The 18,487-nt window shown below is 46.6% G+C and overlaps 1 long non-coding RNA gene across 3 annotated transcripts; it reads right to left on the minus strand.

Annotated features, from left to right (window-relative positions):
• Nucleotides 1-8,555: 8,555 nt before the first annotated feature.
• LOC116577511 lies at nucleotides 8,556-12,541 on the minus strand. 3 transcript variants are annotated; one of them, XR_004280524.1, is made up of 4 exons: nucleotides 12,330-12,541; nucleotides 12,042-12,251; nucleotides 10,324-10,493; nucleotides 8,556-9,438 (listed from the first exon to the last, which is right to left on the minus strand). It is a non-coding gene; the product is annotated as an uncharacterized LOC116577511 (long non-coding RNA). The 3 variants fall into 3 exon arrangements; XR_004280525.1 differs by having other exon boundaries at nucleotides 12,117-12,541; XR_004280523.1 differs by having other exon boundaries at nucleotides 12,042-12,541.
• Nucleotides 12,542-18,487: the final 5,946 nt, after the last annotated feature.

Below are 18,487 nucleotides of genomic sequence, written 5' to 3' on the forward strand. Positions count from 1 at the left end.
TGAAATTCACTAGAGAAGTGGGTATTGATGAAAAACTGTCAGTTACCCAATCTGTAGGAGTTTCACAAAAAGAACTGATGAAGGCCTTTGTTCGGAACTGTCCCTTCCTTGTCCCCAGAAGCATAGTAACTAGGAGACAAGAGAAGGAAAGGGGGCCCAGACCACGCAGGGGCCACGCAGGAGCAGCCCTCGGCTAGAGATGTCTGTGCTGACTTCCTAAGTTTGAATCAGAGCTGGGCCCTAGCATGCTGGTGGAGCTTGGGCCTTTGGAAAACAAGCTGGAGTAAAACCAACACTGGGTATGTCCCACAGCATCCCCCAATCTTTCATCTTAGGGAAAGGGACTCCCATTTCCAGCATTCTCCAATGCTTGAACTGCCAACACATCTGTCTGTCAAAGTCAGGGCTCGTGTGCAAAGCACCACATCTGTACTCAAATGCACTTGAATTTGGGGATCATGTCTGCTGCAGGTCCTCTGGGGAGGGGAGGCAGGGCCAGAAGGCAAGGAAAGGAGCCGGCAGCTGGCGCAGGCAAAAATTATGCTGAGTCTGAGAGAAGGTAGCCTGGCTCGGAGCTTAAGGCACGTCCTCGGAAGAGCCTGACTTCACTGCTCTCAAGCTGTATGACTCCAGGCAGGAAATTCTCCTGTTTCCTCACCTGTGAGATGGGAGAGTCGTACCTCCTGAAATCATGACCGCTGAGGGGCCCCTCCCCTACCCCTTTCCTTAGCAGGCTCTCCAATGAGAGATGCCACCCTTCGCCGAGCACCCATTAGCCCATCTTGTCCTCACAACTGAAAGCGTGAAAGATACCGTGTCCAAAGTAGGATGTCACTCGGGCACCCAACATTCCCCTACCCCAGACCGATTACTACCACCCCTGGTGAAACAGCCACGTGGCATGTGGCTCACCGTGCCCTCTCTGGTGTCTGTCGGGTGACTTCCATCTTCCCTTACTTCAGTTCCCAGTGTCCTCTCCTGTAGATGACACTTAGCCCTAACCCTAGGAAGCAGGGAGAGCAGCGTCCTGCATCTGAAAGAGGAGGGGCCGTGCTGGCTGTGGCAAGATTCCTTGTCTTCAGCCCTACCTTCCCCCTTCTCCCTGTCTCCATACATACAGCCACCCAGTCAGCTCACACCACCCTCCTGCTGGACGCCGTGGGCCATCCACAGAAGGAGCACTGCCGAGCCAGTTGCTCTCTCTGAGCCTCAGTTTCCCCGTTGGCAGAAAGAAGGATCTGGACACGGTGCCTCTCAAGGGCCACTACAGCTCAGATCCTCTGCGGCTAGCGTGTGACCAGAGTTTTCTTCCACCAGAGAATGCTGCTTTGTCCTAGCTCCAAAATGTAACAAGCGCCCTTCCATCCCTTCTAGGTATTTTGGACTTTCTTCCAAAAGGTCTCATTTTCCCAGGTTTCTGAGGCCTCCTGCCACACAGAAGCCAAAATTATCCCAGTGTCAGCAGCTAAAAACAAATCAGATCAAAAAACATCCCTGTGCCTCATCTGAACATAATTTCTGCTTTGAACCTTATGCCAAGTCTAGAGCTTATCAGCCAGAGTGTGTGTGATTACCATATGAAAGAACACTCTTGGATCATATTTAAAAGAATCCTCTTTTCAATTTAGATAAGAAAAACACCCAGTCCTCCAGAAACTACATATAAATTCCTCTCTAAATGTCCAAACAGATTTATGCCCGTAGAAGATGTAATTATCTCCTTCTAGGATAAAGGACTCTTCCAGCTATAAGGGAGAGCCAAGAAGCCAGAACGTTCTTCTAGAGACTGCAGCAGGGCCACAACAGAAGGGTGTCCAGGTTGTTCACTGTGCAAGAGTGCTCCACTGCTGGAGAGTTGGGGGAGATAGAGGAGAGAGGGTGACTTAAATCCAGCCTATACTTCACCAGTCAAGCCTGGTTCTCAGTGTGAGATTATGTCAGTTCAAAGGGAGGTGTGTGTCTCTTTTTATAATTCAACAAAGGCCTTTGCCAGAGTGCCTGTTATAGGGTTTCTGAGCCGCTTCTCTTTTCCTTTAGAACACTCACATTGTACTTTGCAATAACACATGTGTAGGTGATGGGATTTGCCTCTGTCTGCCAACTAGCCTATAAGCTACGTGAGGGTTTTGTTCTTCTATCCTTAGGACAGCGTTTGGGGCCTGAGGCAGGAGCAATGAATGGACGGAAATAATCTGAGCTGAAGGGCCTGCGTCTTATATTTCTGCATCCTTTCCTGCCAGACCTAGGGGATGACTGGGCCCAGTGGCATGTGGTCTCCATGACCTAAGCCCTATGCGCAGACCCAGGGGACACAGACTAGATGAGAGCTACCCAGCCCTGGCCTGGCATCTAACACACTCATGAGGATTAATAAAACACAACTTCCCAAGCCTTGTCCCAAGAGAGTCAGGCATCTAGGATTTATATATATATATTCAGGATTTATATTTTTAACAAGGTCCTCCAAGTGATGCTAAGTTGCCTGTCAGGGTTGGGAACACACAGATGTTGCTGCAATAGATGTAAGGAACTTTAGACGCCAAAGAGAAGAACCCAGATGTCCAGCCTGAAGGTTTCTGGTAGGCTTTCGGGTGGAAATGATGCCTCAGCTGGCTCTTGGCAAATAGGAACTAGGTTCTGGAGAAGAGGGTGTTCTGGGTGGAAGGAACACACGGACAGAGAAACAGGAGACTGCAGGGACTGAATCAAAATGACAAGGGCTGGGCTCCCGGTAGGCAATCAAGCATAAGTCACTCACGTTTCAGCCGCTCTCCCAGAACGCTTCTGGGTGGGAAGCCTGCATTTCAGCAACCCCCATTTTTGATCTGGCTTCTTTCCTATTTTTGGTCCCATTTGTCTTCTCGCTTTCTCTTACCTTCTTTCTCTATCGAGACCGCGGTCTCGCGGACTAGCCTCCGGAACCCTGTGCCACCAGGGCTGGATTGCCAGGGGCTTCCTTGACCAACGGGCTTGACTTCAGAACGCCAAAGTGTCCCGGCTAGAAACACGAGCTTGCCGCGCCTGGCGGAACGGCAGCCTCCGCAGATGCCGCGTGCGCCCCAATGCAGCAGGAAAGGGTCTTTTTACTTGTTGCAAAAGCAACGTCTAGAGTATGACGTCCAGGCCCCAGAGGAGTCTGCACATCATGATTCCTTTCGATCTTCTTTGGCCCCAGAATGGGGTTGGTCATGTTGGGAACGACAGAGGGGATGCAGGTGGGATAGGAGGGTTGGTCCTCAGAGACCTGCCTTTGCTGGAGGGGTGCGGTCCCCGAGCGAGGCGCTGGAGGCTGCGGAAGCACCCCTCACCCTACACCCTGCGCAGGACTCCCAGCTGGCCTTCCGCCCCTGTCCGTCACCTTCCATTCATCTCCTTACTTGTCCCCTTACCCTCCTCCTGTCCCATATGGCTTAGCCGATGGGCCCGGACTGCGCTGGCAGGCTGATACTCCCTCCTAATTGGACTTTTCACACTGGACGTTTCCCATAAGCTCGGCTGTTGTTTTGACAGGTCTCCTTTATTTATTTATTTATTTGTTTGTTTGTTTGTTTATTTATTTTGAGATTTTATTTATTTGTTTGACAGAGAGATTGAGAGCACAACAGGGAGAACAGTAGGCAGAGGGAGAGGAAGAAGCAGGCTTTCTGGGTAGGGAGGAGCCTGGGATCATGACCCAAGCCAAAGGCAGACGCTTAACCTACTGAGCCACCCAGGTGCTCCTGGACGGGTCTTCTATGAGCAGCGAATCTGCTCAGAGAGGAGAGTCCCTGGCACAGTGTCCCTCTCTGTTTTGTCCAGCCGGCCTCTGGGAAGCTGTGCACAGCTGAAGCCCTCAGCCTCCACACCGAGCTGCAGACCGGGCCTCTTCTGCACGACGCCCCATGCCACAGTTCAGTGCCACCCCGCCAAAGCCTGAACTATCTTGTCTGCTGTCCGGTTATAAATTAATCTCCTGTCATCAGTGATTAACTTAGTCGAGCCACAGGAGTTGTTGAACCAAAACAGCCTCTTGGGGTGAGTCTCCAACATCGTGAAGTGTGTGGAGCTGCCTATGACCCTCATCCCTCTGGCCCCTGTGCTGTGTCAGCAGGGGACTGGGGACAGCCAGGGACAGGGGTCCTGCTCTGGGCACTGCCATCCTGGGGCTCACTGCATTCCTCAGCGTGGAGATCCTTGTGACAAGCTTCTGGGTTTTGTTTTCTTCTGGTGTTTGCAAAGGAAGCTTTAAAAATGGGGTTGGGCGGGGCTGCGGTCTGGGGGTGTCTGTCATGTGACTCCAGCCACCTGAGACCCGTATGGAAAAGAAGGGATTCCTACTGAGGAATGTGCTGAGTGTTGAGGAGACAAGGGAGCCCTCTAGTCTCCTCCTATGTTGTAGCAAGAAGAAGACTTGGAGGTCACTGGTTCCAACTTCCAGATTCTATGGACACCCAGAAAGAGGGCTTGACTCTCCCAAGGGCACACCGTAGAACCAAGGGAAGAGAAAGGACAAATGTCCAGTTGTGTTTACATGCCGGATAAAGGCTTTCTTCACCGCTATGGGACAGGGAACATACAACTCTTTGGGAAAGGGGCCCAGGGATCCTTCCATATGCCACTTTTATCACTTCAAGTCCTCAAAAGTAAAGCTTCTCTCTCTCTCTCTTTTCTTCTGAGTAATCCTGGCCGATTTGGTCTTACTTCTTAGCCGTGGGGCTTCTCACAGAAGTTTCAAAGTGATGCCTTTATTCACCTGTAACCCATAGCCCCAGTCTAAGCCCAAGAAACAAACGAAAACAGACAAACCCCAGCGGAGGGACATTCTACAAAGAACCTTACCAGTACCCCTCAAAACTCTCAAGGTCATCCAAAACACGGGAAGCCTGAGACAGCGTCACAGATCAGAGGAGCCTCGTGAGACATGGCGGTTAAAGTCTCTGTGGGAGCCTGGAACAGGAAAAGGCCACTGGGGGAAAACCAGTGAAATCTGAGTGAAGGATAGAGTTTAGCTGATGTTCTGTAACAGTCCTGGGTCCTTCACTAGAAGGAATGCACCTTCGTGCAGAAGACGGTCACAGTAGGGGAAACTGGGCGACAGGGAGACAGGAATTCTGGACTATCTTCATAACTTCTCAGCAAAACTAAATCTGTTTTCAAGTAAAGCTTTCATTAAAAAAAAAAAAAAATTGGTGCTCTTCAATTTATCTCAGGCTGGAGCCTTTATCAGATGCTTAATAACAGCGCCGGTCACACGGTGACTCAGAAGCATCTGAGAGAGGGAAGCAGCAACAAGGGAAGGAAGGAGGAATGGAGAAGAGAGGCAAGAAGAAAGAGGAAGAGAGAAAGGGGGAGGCACGAGACGCGAAAGGAAACGTAGCCGTCCAGCCAGTGATGACCAACGAAACAGAATGTGCAATATTCGTATCAGGGGTTTGTTGGCCATAGAAAGGATTGAAACACTGATCTGTGCCACAGGGCGGACAAACCTTGGTCACACGATGCTACGTAGAAGAAACCAGACACGAAAGACCACGTATGGCATGATTCCATTGACGTGACATGTCTAGAAAAGGCAAACCCACAGTATAGAAAGTAGATTGGTGGTTGCCAGGAACTGGGGACAGAGGGAATGGGGAGTGATGGCCAATGGGGATGGACTTCCTTTGGGGGCGCGATGAAAATGTTCTGCCATTACACAGTGGTGAGTTTTGCAGAACCTTGCGAATATACCAAACGGTTAAAATTGCCCACTTTCCAAGGGCGCGTTTTGTGGTGTGTGAATTACATAATCCATTAAAAAATAAAATAAATTGAAAATGTTAAGAAGGAAATATAACCTAATCTGTACTTTCATGGAGCTCATGGTGTACTGGACACTTTAGTCCCCGTGATCGTAAGCCGTTTCCCTTGTCTGTAAGCTTCATGGGGGTAGGAGCCATGGAGAGCTGCCCGTTTTATCCCCAGCACCCAGCACAGAGCCCTGCCCCTAACAGACTCTCAAGAAGGGCTTGCTGAATGAAAGAGTGAGTGTTTTCTGTCCTCTGACAGCCGGGGGGGGGGCGCTGGGGGACTGTCACAAAGGAGAGGCTAAAGGTATTCAGGAAAATCTAAGGTGCTCAGAAAAACCACAGGCTGTGAAATGGAGAAGATGTACCATTCCCCGACACCGTACGGATTTTCAAAGCCCTCCCTAAAGAGGCATCCACACTCTCCTGGGTCCCCAAGCAAAGGCTAGCAAAGGCTTACCTCCTTCCTGCCTGCTGCCTGCTCTGTGTGCCTTGGGACCACTTCTCCTTGGACACTCACACACTCCCTGGGGAAGTCTGACCAGTCTAGACCCTCCCTGTGCAGCCCAAGGAGCTCATAGTCTAGAGGAAGAGATGTGTCTGCACCCACCCCACGGCCCACTGCCTCTGACAGAGTGTGCAGAGCAGAACAGAGGCCTGAGCGAGAGGAGCTGGGAGCCTGGAGGGAGCAATTCACGGACCCCCAGCAGAGGGAGGTCACCGACAGCTTTGCAGAGGAGGGAGGGAGACATCATTTCAGCCGGAGGGGCCTCGAGGCGCGAGGAAAGGATTGATTCGGAAATACAGATTTTGTGTTGGTAATATCTCCGCTCCCCATTTCGCAAACGGTGGTTTGTTTTCTTGTTCATCCTCCACAGACCCTTAAGGAGAGCCTAGAATATCATCACCAGAGCCCCAGTAAGACCCACGGCCACTCGGCTCCTCAAAGGTACGTGTCCTAAAAAATGAAAACTGCTTTTGGACTCCTTGAGCCAGCCGGAAGGAAGGGAGTCATCTTTAAAACCTGCTTCCAAGTACCTCAAAACGCTGGGCAAGGGTGGCTGGAGCCTGAGGGTCATGGACGCGGGAGGGACTTGGAAGTGACCTCTCCATCCCAAGAGGGGCTTCGAGGGGAAAGACACCTGCAGAACCGTGCATTGTAGCCTTGGCACAATATCAGAGAAGGAAGAACAAAGGCTTTGCGATCGGACAAAGCTGGCTGTGAAAAACAGCCCTGCCACTTCCCAGCTGTGTCATCTGAGGAAACACGGGTTCTGAGCCTCAGTTTCCTTGTGTGGAAAATGGGGATATGGTCCCCAGGCCCCCTGGGTTGCTTTGAGAGTTTAAAAAAAGATAATGCATGTAAAGCATCCTGGTTAATATCCGACAAATAAGAGACTTTCGATAAATTGCAGGCAATTTTTATCATTTTTATCATTTTTATTACAATTACTGTCATAATTAGAGAGCTACCTTGTCAATTTGGAGGGTGCTTGAAAATAAATTTCTATACAGAACTCCCTCTCGGTTTATTCTAAAATCTATTCAAAGAACAAATTGAGCTTTTATTCTGGGCTAAATTGCAAATGGAGTTTCTGTATCATTTCATAATGAGTTTTTGTGATGAGATCACAGAATCACAGAAACAAAATTGGAGACAGAGAAGCTCCTGTGCCTTTCAAACTTCTCTGTAAAACAAGACAAAACAAAGCGGAGAGGCCGCTGTGGATATACTGAGGAGGAGAGATTTTTGTCCCCAGAATATCCCAGCTTTAAAGGGAAATCCGATTTCCAGGTCCCTCTCTTACTAAGTCCGCAGGGCTATATAATGTACTACTTTAAAGCAAGGCCATGCAGATGCATAACTCCCGTGATTTGAATAGAACAAGAAGAAGAAGTAGAGGGAGGAAAGGAAGGGTAGGGGGGAGGTGAAAGAGGGAAGGCAGAGGCATTGGTATTTTGAAAAACCCCAGGTGATTCCAGCGTGCACCCAGAGGCTCACAGCATGGTACCAGCTCCCTTTGGCACTCAACCGCATACCCCTGGGTTAACAGCAAACAGGAAATACTTGTTTCCCTGTGTCTCCCTATGGGCACAGTTGGGTTTAATAAGATTGCACCAGCTTGACCTATATCATACTCGATACTGCTGGCAGCCACGTGCTTATTATAAAACAATCACTAGGAATCTAGGAGCCCCAGCAGATCAAGGACAAGGCTGCACATTCGCATTTATGTGTTAATGGGGAAGCCCAAGGTCTCAGGCAGTGGGCGGGTGAGTCTTGCCCTTTAAACCAGGGATGACTTACATGGACTTCAGATATTTGGTGGACACTTTGCGCTGTTGATTGGATCATCCCAAGAAGTACGTAAAAAGAAAATAATTTAAAGAATCTTAAAGATGAAAGCCGAGTTGCTTCTTTTCAACTTTCTCGCATTGCTGTTTTCAAGCGATTTCCTGGTTTCCGCCTCGTTCGTGTGGCCACTAGATGGCGGACAGGGCAAAACATTAGCCCTTTAGTGGGGCTGCATTGATCACCTGCCAAGGGAATCACAGGTCCGGTTGCCGATCAGTAAACAAAAATGGAAGGCTCCCAATTAAACTCAAATTTCAGACAAACATGTATTCCGTGGGACATCACACTTACACTAAAAAATTACTTGTTTATCTGAAATTCAAATTTAAATGGGTGTCCTGAATTTTATTTGTCAGTCTTAATCAGAGGAGACTTTCCAGAATAAATAGGGAATTCAGTGGCTCTCAGCTTTTTCGGATACTAGAATTTTTGGCGGCATACTTGAAGGAATCAAAAGATTCAAAGCAACAGGAAACAAGCCAGCGATTATTACAACACAATCACGACAATTACAGTGTAGCAGTGTGTTCCAGGGTCCAAATTCAGTGAATAAAAAAGGACGACTCCCAATTAAACTCGAATTTCAAACAAACATGTATTTCATGGGACAACACACTTACACTAAAAAATTACTTGTTGTTTATCTGGAATTCAAATTAAAACGGGTGTCCTGAATTTTAACCCTGACAGTTAACCCTTTACTCCCACGTTTGCCCCATGCCACTGTGTGCATCCAGCTGTCCCTGCCCTGATCACATCCCAAGTAATCAAGGTAAGTGCTGGAAGACTCCAGCAATCCCTCTTGCTTTCTTGGTAATGGCTTGAGTGTAACCTTGCCCTATGCCTCCTTGCACTTAAAGTAAGTTGGAGTTGCATTACTTTGAGAAATACAGTCTCTGTGTTCAATCTGACAGAGAATGGCATAGATAGGCATTTGTAAGAAAAGGAAATGTCGAACATGTCAAACAAAACTTGGTGGCTTACACGTGAAGGTCGATGCTGTGCCTCTTTCCAAGCTCACGTCCTCTGGCCAGCCTCATGTTTACTCCCTCATGGAGAAGAAAAAGCAGAAACACCTGCATCCTGAGCTCTTTCTTGACATGAATTGGCCAACCTCCCTAGGTGATCATGAGCTTTCTACAGGAAGGGACCATCCTTGGAGCTTCCTGTAGAGAAACGCTGAAGGTGAACCTGAAGTTCAGGGCACTGTTCCCTAATTCAGTGTTGTACTCAACACACTTTCTAGAGAGATTTGTTGCCCCAGTTCTGTGATCCAACTTGTTGTGCATCTGGTCTACCTCTAGGAAAACTGGGTCCCTGAGAAGGAGAAGACAGAAAGGAAAGGGAAACGCAAAAGTTAGCAGTAGTTTGCAGATGTTAACATTAAAGATGACCCAGCTAGAGCCCACTCTGATAATTAACTCCTCTCTACGGGGGGCGAGAGGAAGGCCTGATGGTCAGAAATCCGTCTCAGACCCACTGTTAGGATCTTGATTCTTTCTCCAGCAGAATGAGTGCTTGCAGGAGGAGATTGATGGGAAAGCACAATCCAGTCTCTGTTTTCTGCCCACCCCAACTCTTCTCTAGATCTGTGTCTTTCTAACAGCTTTATTGAGCTACAATTTACATATTTGAAGTGTACAAATCAGTGGTTTGGGGTGAATTCACAGTGTTGTGCAACCAAGAGTGCAGTGAATTTTACAACATTTTCATCACCCCCAAAAGAAACCCCGCACCCACCGGGGCCACTCCCTGTTGCTCCCAGCAGTCACCCCCAGCCCTAAGCAGCCACTAACCTGCCTTGTGTCTCTATAAATTGGCCTCCTTGGACATTTCATAAACATGGAATCTTATCGGGCACCTGGGTGGCTCAGTGGGTTAAGCCTCTGCCTTCAGCTCAGGTCGTGATCCCAGCGTCGTGGGATGGAGCCCTGCATCGGGCTCTCTGTTCAGCGGGGAGTCTGCTTCCTCCTCTCTCTCTGCCTGCCTCTCTGCCTACTTGTGATCTCTGTCTGTCAAATAAGTAAATAAATAATCTTTCAAAAAGAAAAAAAAAAGTGGACTCTTGTGATATGTGGTCTTTTGTGTCTGCCTTTTTCCACTGAGTATAAGGTCAAGATTCATCCCCATTGCAGCGCGTGTCAGCACTTCATTCTTTTCTCTGCTGATGTTCCATGTAGGGACATACCACATTTCATGTACCTGTTTATCCGTTTGTGGACGTTTGAGTTGTTTTCAGTTTTTGGCTGTTATGAATAAGGCTGCTTCAATCTTCATGTACCCGTTCACAGTCCCTTCTGTGACTCTGCTCCAGGTCTTATAAACACATTGAGAAGGGTCAACTCTCTTGCCACAGTAGCCCCACGGGGATGCTGCCTCCACCATAAGAAGAAAAAGGAAATATTAATTTAACTGAGGGAGAGGAAAAACACTGAGTGTGGGGGTGCTGGGGACCTCTTCTGTGTAGACTCTTTTTTTTTTTTTTTTAAAGATTTTATTTATTTATCTGAGAGAGAGAGCACAAGCAGGGGTAGGGATAGGGATGGGGCAGAGGGAGAAGTAGACTCTCCACTGAGGAGCTCGATGCGGGGCTCAATCCCAGAACTCCCAGATCGTGACCTGAGCTGAAGGCAGATGCTTAACTGAGCCACCCAGGTGCCCCTCTTCTGGGAAGATTCTTAACAAAGTACACAAGACCTTGGACTCTGAGGAATTCAGGGAAGATGATAAGTTTTTCCATCTGCAGCGTGGGTACATAATCCCTTTGCCTCCTCCAGGCAGTCTATAACTAACACATCCACGTCTAAGAAAATTTAGGTCCTAAAGCAACACCATGTTTGGATAGTTTGGTAAGAATGGTCAGACAATGGCATGTTTGGGAAATTTTTGCCCTCTGAGATATCCTGAATTCCTCAGGTCAACACATGGATAAACATGAAAAAGAAAAGAGGTTGCATTTTTCAGATTTTCCCCACCACCACCCTCAAGGCATGACGGTCTTAAGAGAGGGAGCTGAGCCTTCCTCCTTGGGAGGGAAAGGGAGGAATCAAGATTGATTGAAGTGAGTCATCCTCGCTCCCCTGCTGAGAAGCGCCTGTCCTGGGAACTCTGAGCATCTGCACGGATTCAGTCCGCACAACTCACTGGGCACTGTCTGTGCGGCTGGTGCCACAGATCAAAATACCACATGGTTTTGCCAGTGAGGAAACTGAGACTCAGAGTTCCCATGTGCCACTGAGGTTTCACCCAAGTCCGACCACAGAGAAGCCATCAGAGAGACTTCAGCAATGATTAAAATGCATCCCCAGGGCACCTGGGTGGCTCATTTGGTAAAACTCCAACTCTTAATCTCAGCCTCAGGTATATCTCTCAGGGTCATGAGTTCAAGCCCCACCTTGGGCTCCATGCTAGGGCATGAAGACTATATTAAAAAAAATAATAAAAGTGCAGTCCCTACTCTCCAGATTATAAGCTAGTGAGGAGAACAGATAAACAAGTAAAAAATGAAAAAGGCAGATTAGTACTGGAGGTGAGAAGCATAGAGAAATCATGGGGTAAAACCAAGGGCACTGCAGCCAGTGGTGTGTGGGAGAGCACAAGGTTTCCCCAAGAAGATGAAGTTTGAAACACAAGAAAGAATCTTCCAGGGAAAGGAGGGGAAGACGGGCTTCCTTACAGAGAGAGAACCGTAGCTACAAAGGCTTCACTGTGGCAGAGAGCTCTAAGAAGTCTGTAACAAGATCAGCGATTGGAGGAGTGGGTATGAGTGGCCATCCAGAGTGGTGACAGATGGGCAGATGTCACTGACAAAGGGCCTTTCATATCACACTGAAAGTTGGCTTTTATCCTGACACGTATGGAGAGCCACTGAAGGATCTTAACCTGAAGGGGGAAGTAATCTAAAATTTTACCAAGTTTACCTGAGCAACATTGTAGAAAATGGATTGGAAGGAGCACAAGTAAAAACTAAAAATACTCAAAAACCTCTTCCAGACCTGTTCCATTCTGAACCACTCGTTGTCCAGGAGAGGCACGGCTCTCACAGCGGCACTTGGCTTCACCGTCCTCCTGGGTAGGCTCCTACCTCCTCTTGTCCTCACCCCACAGGAGTAGACCGCCATGTAAAAACCCTGAGGAAAGTGCTTCATAGGTAAAAATTTCTGAGTTCTTGTAAGTCTGAAAGTCTGTAAGTCTCATTCTGCACTCACCCTCAGTGGAAAGAATTCCAGGTTGAACAACAGTTTCCCTCAAACTTTCTAGGCATGGCTTGGTCGTCCTGTGGTGATACCAGTCTGGTTGTCTTTCCTTCGATCTCACATTTGAGAATTATCTTGTGCTTCACGTCCTCTCGAACATCATCCTTCAGCTCCACCGGCCACCTTCTTGTTCCTCGACCATGTCAGGCTTGCAACTCCCTGCCCCTGACCTCTTCCGGAAATTTTCTTCCCCAACTCCGCCCATGGCTGGCGTCATTTCTCTCAGATCTGAGCTCAAGTGTCCGCTCTCAGAGAGGCCTCCCCTTAACAACCTAGCTAAACTAGCAAATACTAGATGGGCAAAAAATATGTATCAAATTCATTAAAAATAATTAGTTATTTCTAACTAGGTTTCTATGGGACTATTTCAGAAAGGAGGCAGTATTTGGAGTGGGCCAAATACATAATCTAATTCATTTTTGATTAGCTATCTGTATGGAAAAAAGTAGAATCTCAAATCCGTACCTCATAGAATACCTGGAAATATATTCCGATTTATTTAAATGCCTTATACATCTGAATGTAAGAGAAAAACTCATAAATACTCTAGAATAAAACAAAATGTCTTCATCACCTTGGAGGACTGCAGATTCTTGAATAGGACAAAAAAAGTACTAATTACTAAAACAAGAGGGTAAACTGGGGCACCTGGGTGGCGCCATCAGCTAAGCACCCAACTCTTGGTTTCAGCTCAGGTCCTGATCTCAGGGTTGTAAGATCGAGCCCCACACTCAGAGGGAAGTCTGCTTAAGACTTCTCTCCCTCTCCCTCTGCTTAAGACTTTCTCTCCCTCTCCCTCTGCCCTGCTTCCCAGCTTGCTCTCTCTCTCTCTCTTTCTCTCAAATAAATAAATAAACCTTTTTAAATTAAAAAAAAAAACAGTAAACCAGACTAGATTAAAATCGAAAACTTCTCTTCATCAAAAGATATCATAAAGAGAGTGAAAAAGGCAAGTAAGAAAAGATATTTGTAATATATGATACACAAAGACTCATTTTCCAGAATGGAGAACTTTCACAATTAGTAAGAAAAAAGGAAGATAACACAATAGAAAATTGGGCAAAAGATTTGAACAGACACTGCCCAAAAGCAGATCTCCAAGCAGCCAATCAATGTATGAAAATAGTGCTCAAGTTCACTATCTCCCAGAGAATGCCAATTAAAAGCCCCATGTCAGGCACCTGGGTGGCTCAGTGGGTTAAAGCCTCTGCCTTCTGCTCAGGTCATGATCCCAGGGTTCTGGGATCGAGTCTCACGTCGGGCTCTCTGCTCATCAGGGAACCTGCTTCCTCCTCTTTCTCTGCCTGCCTCTCTGCCTACTTGTGATCTCTGTCAAATAAATAAATAAAATATTAAAAAAAAAAAAAGCCCCATGTCATACCAGGCAAAACTAATCTCTGAGTTTAAAGTCAAGGTATTAGTTTTCATGGCTTTCTACTGGGGTTTGGTGGGGAGGGAGGGACTGGGCAAGCAGTGAGAGAGGGCACAAAGGGAATTTCTGGAGGGTCGTTTTTTAGCTTTTGCTCTAGGTGCTGACCACGCAGGTTTATTCACTTCGTGAAAATGCATCAGTGTGTACAGTTAGGATTTGCACACTTCTCTGTATGCATGTTATATTTCAGTTAAGTGTTTGCCAAAATAATTACTATTGTGGTGATTAAGTAAGGATAAATTACTCAGTTCAGTGACTATTATGGGGCAAACGTCCACTACATATTAATTTAGATTTCATAGTGTAGTGACCAGTGACCATGATGAGCCAAAGTGAGACACTCATTTAGCAGTACAAAAAATAAATTTAAAAAACTGGCACATGGGGTGCCTGGGTGGCTCAGTTGGTTAAGTGTCCAACTCTTGGTTTTGGCTCAGCTCGTGATCTGAGGGTCTGAGGGTTGTGGGATGGAGCCCCAGTGTCAGACTCCATGCTCAGCATGGAGCCTGCTTAAGATTCTCTCTCTCGCCCTCACCCCCACCTTGAAAAGAAAAAAAGCTTGGTCACACCCAGTAAATGGCGGTCATCAAAAACAACAAATGAAGAAAACCAAAAAGTAAGTGTTGGCAAGGATGTGAAGAAATTGGAAATCTTGTACAACATGGATGGTAGCGTGAAAAGGTGCAGCCACAATGGAAAATGGGTGGCAGAGCCTCAAAAAATTTATCACAGAATTAGCAAATGAGCCAGCAATTTCACTTCTGAGTGTATACTTGAAAGCATTGAAAACAGAAACTTGAACAGAAGTTTGTACACCGAAATGCAAAACTGCATGTTTCACAGACGCCAAAAGCTGGAAACAATGCAGATGTCCACCAGGGGATGAATGGATAAACAGAATGTGGTATATGCACACAACTGAACAGTATTCTGCCTTCAGAAGGAATGAAATTTGGACCCATGCTGAGCCTGAATGAATCTTGAAGACACTCTGAGATAGGCAAGACATAAAAGGACAAATATTATTACCAAAAAACTAAATCTTTCCCCCACTGTTCAGCAACATTATCTTTGTCATAAATTAATACATTAAGTGACCTATATACATCTGTCTATTTCCAGACTCTTCCTTTAGTCTCTTTGTCTATATTTGAGTCCAAACCATACTGCGAAGCTTTCCATCATGATATATGGTAGTGTGACCCTTCTAGCTCTGTTCTTTGATGTTGTCTTGGCTATTCTTTTTTTTAATTAGCATACAATGTATTATTTGCCCCACAGGTACAGGTCTGTGAATCATCAGCCTTCCACATTTCACAGCACTCACCGTATCACATACCCTCCCCAATGTCCATAACACAACCATCCTCTCCCTCCCCACCTCCCCCCTGCAACCCTAGTTTGTTTCCTGAGATTAAGAGTCTCTTATGGTTTGTCTGCCCCCTGATTCCATCTCGTTTCATTTTTTCCTTCTCTAACTCCCATGACCCCCCGCCCTGCCTCTCAAATTCCTCATATCAGAGAGATCATATGATAATTGTCTTTCTCTGATTGACTTATTTCACTCAGCATAATACCCTCTAGTTCCATCCATGATGTTGCAAATGGCAAGATTTCATTTCTTTTTTTTTAAGATTTTATTTATTTATTCAATAGACAGAGATCACAGGTGGGCAGAGAGGCAGGCAGAGAGAGAGGAGGAAGCAGGCTCCCTGCGGAGCAGAGAGCCCAATATGGGGCTTGATCCTAGGACCCTGGGATCATGACCTGAGCCGAAGGCAGAGGCTTTAACCCACTGAGCCACCCAGGTGCCCCCCAAGATTTCATTTCTTTTGATGGCTGCATAGTATTCCATTGTATATATATACCACCTCTTCTTTATCCATTCATCTGTTGATGGACATCTAGGTTCTTTCCATAGTTTGGCTATTGTGGACATTGTTGCTATAAACATTCAGGTGCACCTGTCCCTTCAGATCACTACACTTGTATCTTTAGGGTAAATAACTAGTAGTTCGATTGCTGGGTCGTAGGGTAGCTCTATTTTCAACTTTTTGAGGAACCTCCATGCTGTTTTCCAGAGTGGCTGCACCAGCTTGCATTCCCACCAGTAGTGTAGGAGGGTTCCCCTTTCTCTGCATCCTTGTGTCTTGGCTATTCTTGGCTCTTTTTATTTCCTTATATATTTTAGACTCACTCTGCTTATCAACTTACAATTTTTTAAAGATTTTATTTATTTGAGAAAGAGAGAGAAAATGAGTAGGGGAGGGGCAGATGGAGAGGAAGAACCAGGTTCCCCACTGAGCAGAGAGCCCAATAGGCAGGGCTCGGTCTCAGGACCCTGGGATCATGACCACAGCCAAAGACAGGCACTTAACCACTGAGTCACCCAGGTGCCCCTCAACTTCCATTTTTTAAAAAAAATGCTGGGAGTTTGATTGGGATTACATGAAATCTACTGATCGATTTGAGGAGAATAGCCACCCTTTGAATCAGGAGCTGTCATTATTCCCATTATCAAGATGAGAAAACTGAGGTTTGGAGAGAGTCTGTAACTGGCCTGAGGTCAGATGGCCAGGGTCCAAATCCAGTGCTGCACTATCGTATGTCTGACTTCAGAGCCTTTGTGTTGGATCATCTTCCAAGTAGAATGAAATATTCCTACGACTTCTGTCACTACCTGGACATCAAGCCTCCAGAACAGAGATTATGCCACCCATGTTGGTACCTAAATAGTACCTCTATCTCCTAAGTGGTACCCAGGACCAAAGTGCTCAGTAAATATCCATTACATGATTCGTTACATCAGCGAATGAGTAAGGGAATGAAGCACCAGCTCCTGAGAGCACAATTACATGCTGACAGCGAAATGTATTTGTATTTGCCCCTTAGACACAAACACCTGAAATAAACAAGTAAAGCTAACATCAAAAGCTAACATCAACTAAAACAAAATTTTGTGTTGTTACACTTTAACCCCTAAAGGCCCAAGTCTTACCACAATAAATCAGATCCAGTGTGGAATTCTATCCCTGAAGGTGACATCAAGGGCAAGTGTGGGCTGGGAACGCTCATCACCATCCTTAACATCCACCTAACTGCTGCTGTAGGTTCCTTCCAGACCTCCATCCAGCATGTTCCCAGCTCTGAATTGCAGGGACAGCTACAGAGCCATGTGCGCAGTGTTGCTGGGTGCAAGGGAAGTGTGTTGGATTCTGACCGCTCTGCATCCACTTCTCCCAAATAGCAACCTTGTTTCCTTGATTGGAGTGATCTCTTCTACACCAAGCATAGTCTGGTGGGGCCTCCCTACCCCCAGGTGGGCAAGTGACCCAAGCCTGACCGGTCTGATGCTCCTTGCCTGGGAACTGGATCTTGGGCAGAGAGCAAACTAGTAGAGCACTGAGTGCAGCACTGCCCGGGAAGCTCCTCCAAGGGGATCCTGGTTGAAGTCTTCAAGCATAATTCAGTTTGAGCCCCCAAGAGCTTTCCAACAAATTTCTTTTCTGCTGAAGTGTTTGAGTCACAACCAAACGATTCTTAACCAACACAGAATCTAATACCATTAGTGTGATGTTACAAAGCTAAGCTGAGAGATTTGGGTGAAGGAATGAATTAATCTGAGAATTTAGTAATTCTTTTCTTATGTTAACAGTGAGTTAACCTGCTGCCTGTGAAGCCTTGAGACTCATACTGTGTGCTTCTGGAGGCTCTAACATTAAAAGATATTGTAAGAAAATTTCAAATTTTGGAGGGTGTGCTGGTAACTTCTTCAGGGTCTTCCAAGAACAATTAGATTAAACTGAACCTGATCCATCCAAAAGTAAGAGAGGGGAAAAAATACAGATTTGCTAAGAGTTGTCTTTTTGCTGATGGTCTGCTGTTAAATTGTCGGAGAGTCCAGGACGATCTCAATTCTGTGCCCTCAAATCGAAGTTGGCAGAAGAAAGTTACTTAGAAGAAGAAAGTTAGAAGAAGTTCCATAGTGGGAACAGAGACACCAAGCAGGAAAGAAGATTCAGGCCTGGGAGAGATCCCTTCTCAGGCCCCTCCTGCAGGTTCCTCCAACAAAGAAGTCAACACGCTCCTTGGGGGATGCAACAGAAGGTAGCCAGAAGTCACAAATAACAGCTGCTAGTGGCCCACTAGGACCATGGAACCAGCCTGCCTGGGTGTACATCACTGCTCCGTCATTTGGGAGCAGATTCTTTATTGCTCCATGGCCAATGTTTGCAAAGGGGAGAAAGTTCCTGTCACATAGGGCTGCTGTGAGGTTTAAGTGAGTTACTGTCCACATAAAGCCTTTAGAACAGTGCCCACCCCATAGTAAGCAATCGGTACATGTTGCTCCTATTATTTTTGTTGTTACTGTGAGGAAGGGGGTAGTTCTGTGAGTCATCCCCACTAGCCTGCTATTTTATATTATTCTCAAGTAGAGGCCAAGATAGAAACTAAAGGATGGCCAGCGCACCTGGGCTTGTTACAAGGCCATAGCTGTCCTGAGGCAGTTTCTAGTTCAAAGACTAGGACATGGTAAGATCCCAGACTCTTGTTAAGATCCATGGCATTCGCCAGAAGAAAATAAACCTTCCATTGGAAAGGATTACATTCACTTTTTAAGGGCATCATTTTGCCAGAGAACCCTCAAACCTGGTCCCAACGGTCTACGATAATGATT

The sequence above is a fragment of the Mustela erminea genome, chromosome 18 (genome assembly GCF_009829155.1).
Source record: "Mustela erminea isolate mMusErm1 chromosome 18, mMusErm1.Pri, whole genome shotgun sequence".
Classification (NCBI taxonomy): Eukaryota; Metazoa; Chordata; class Mammalia; order Carnivora; family Mustelidae; genus Mustela; species Mustela erminea.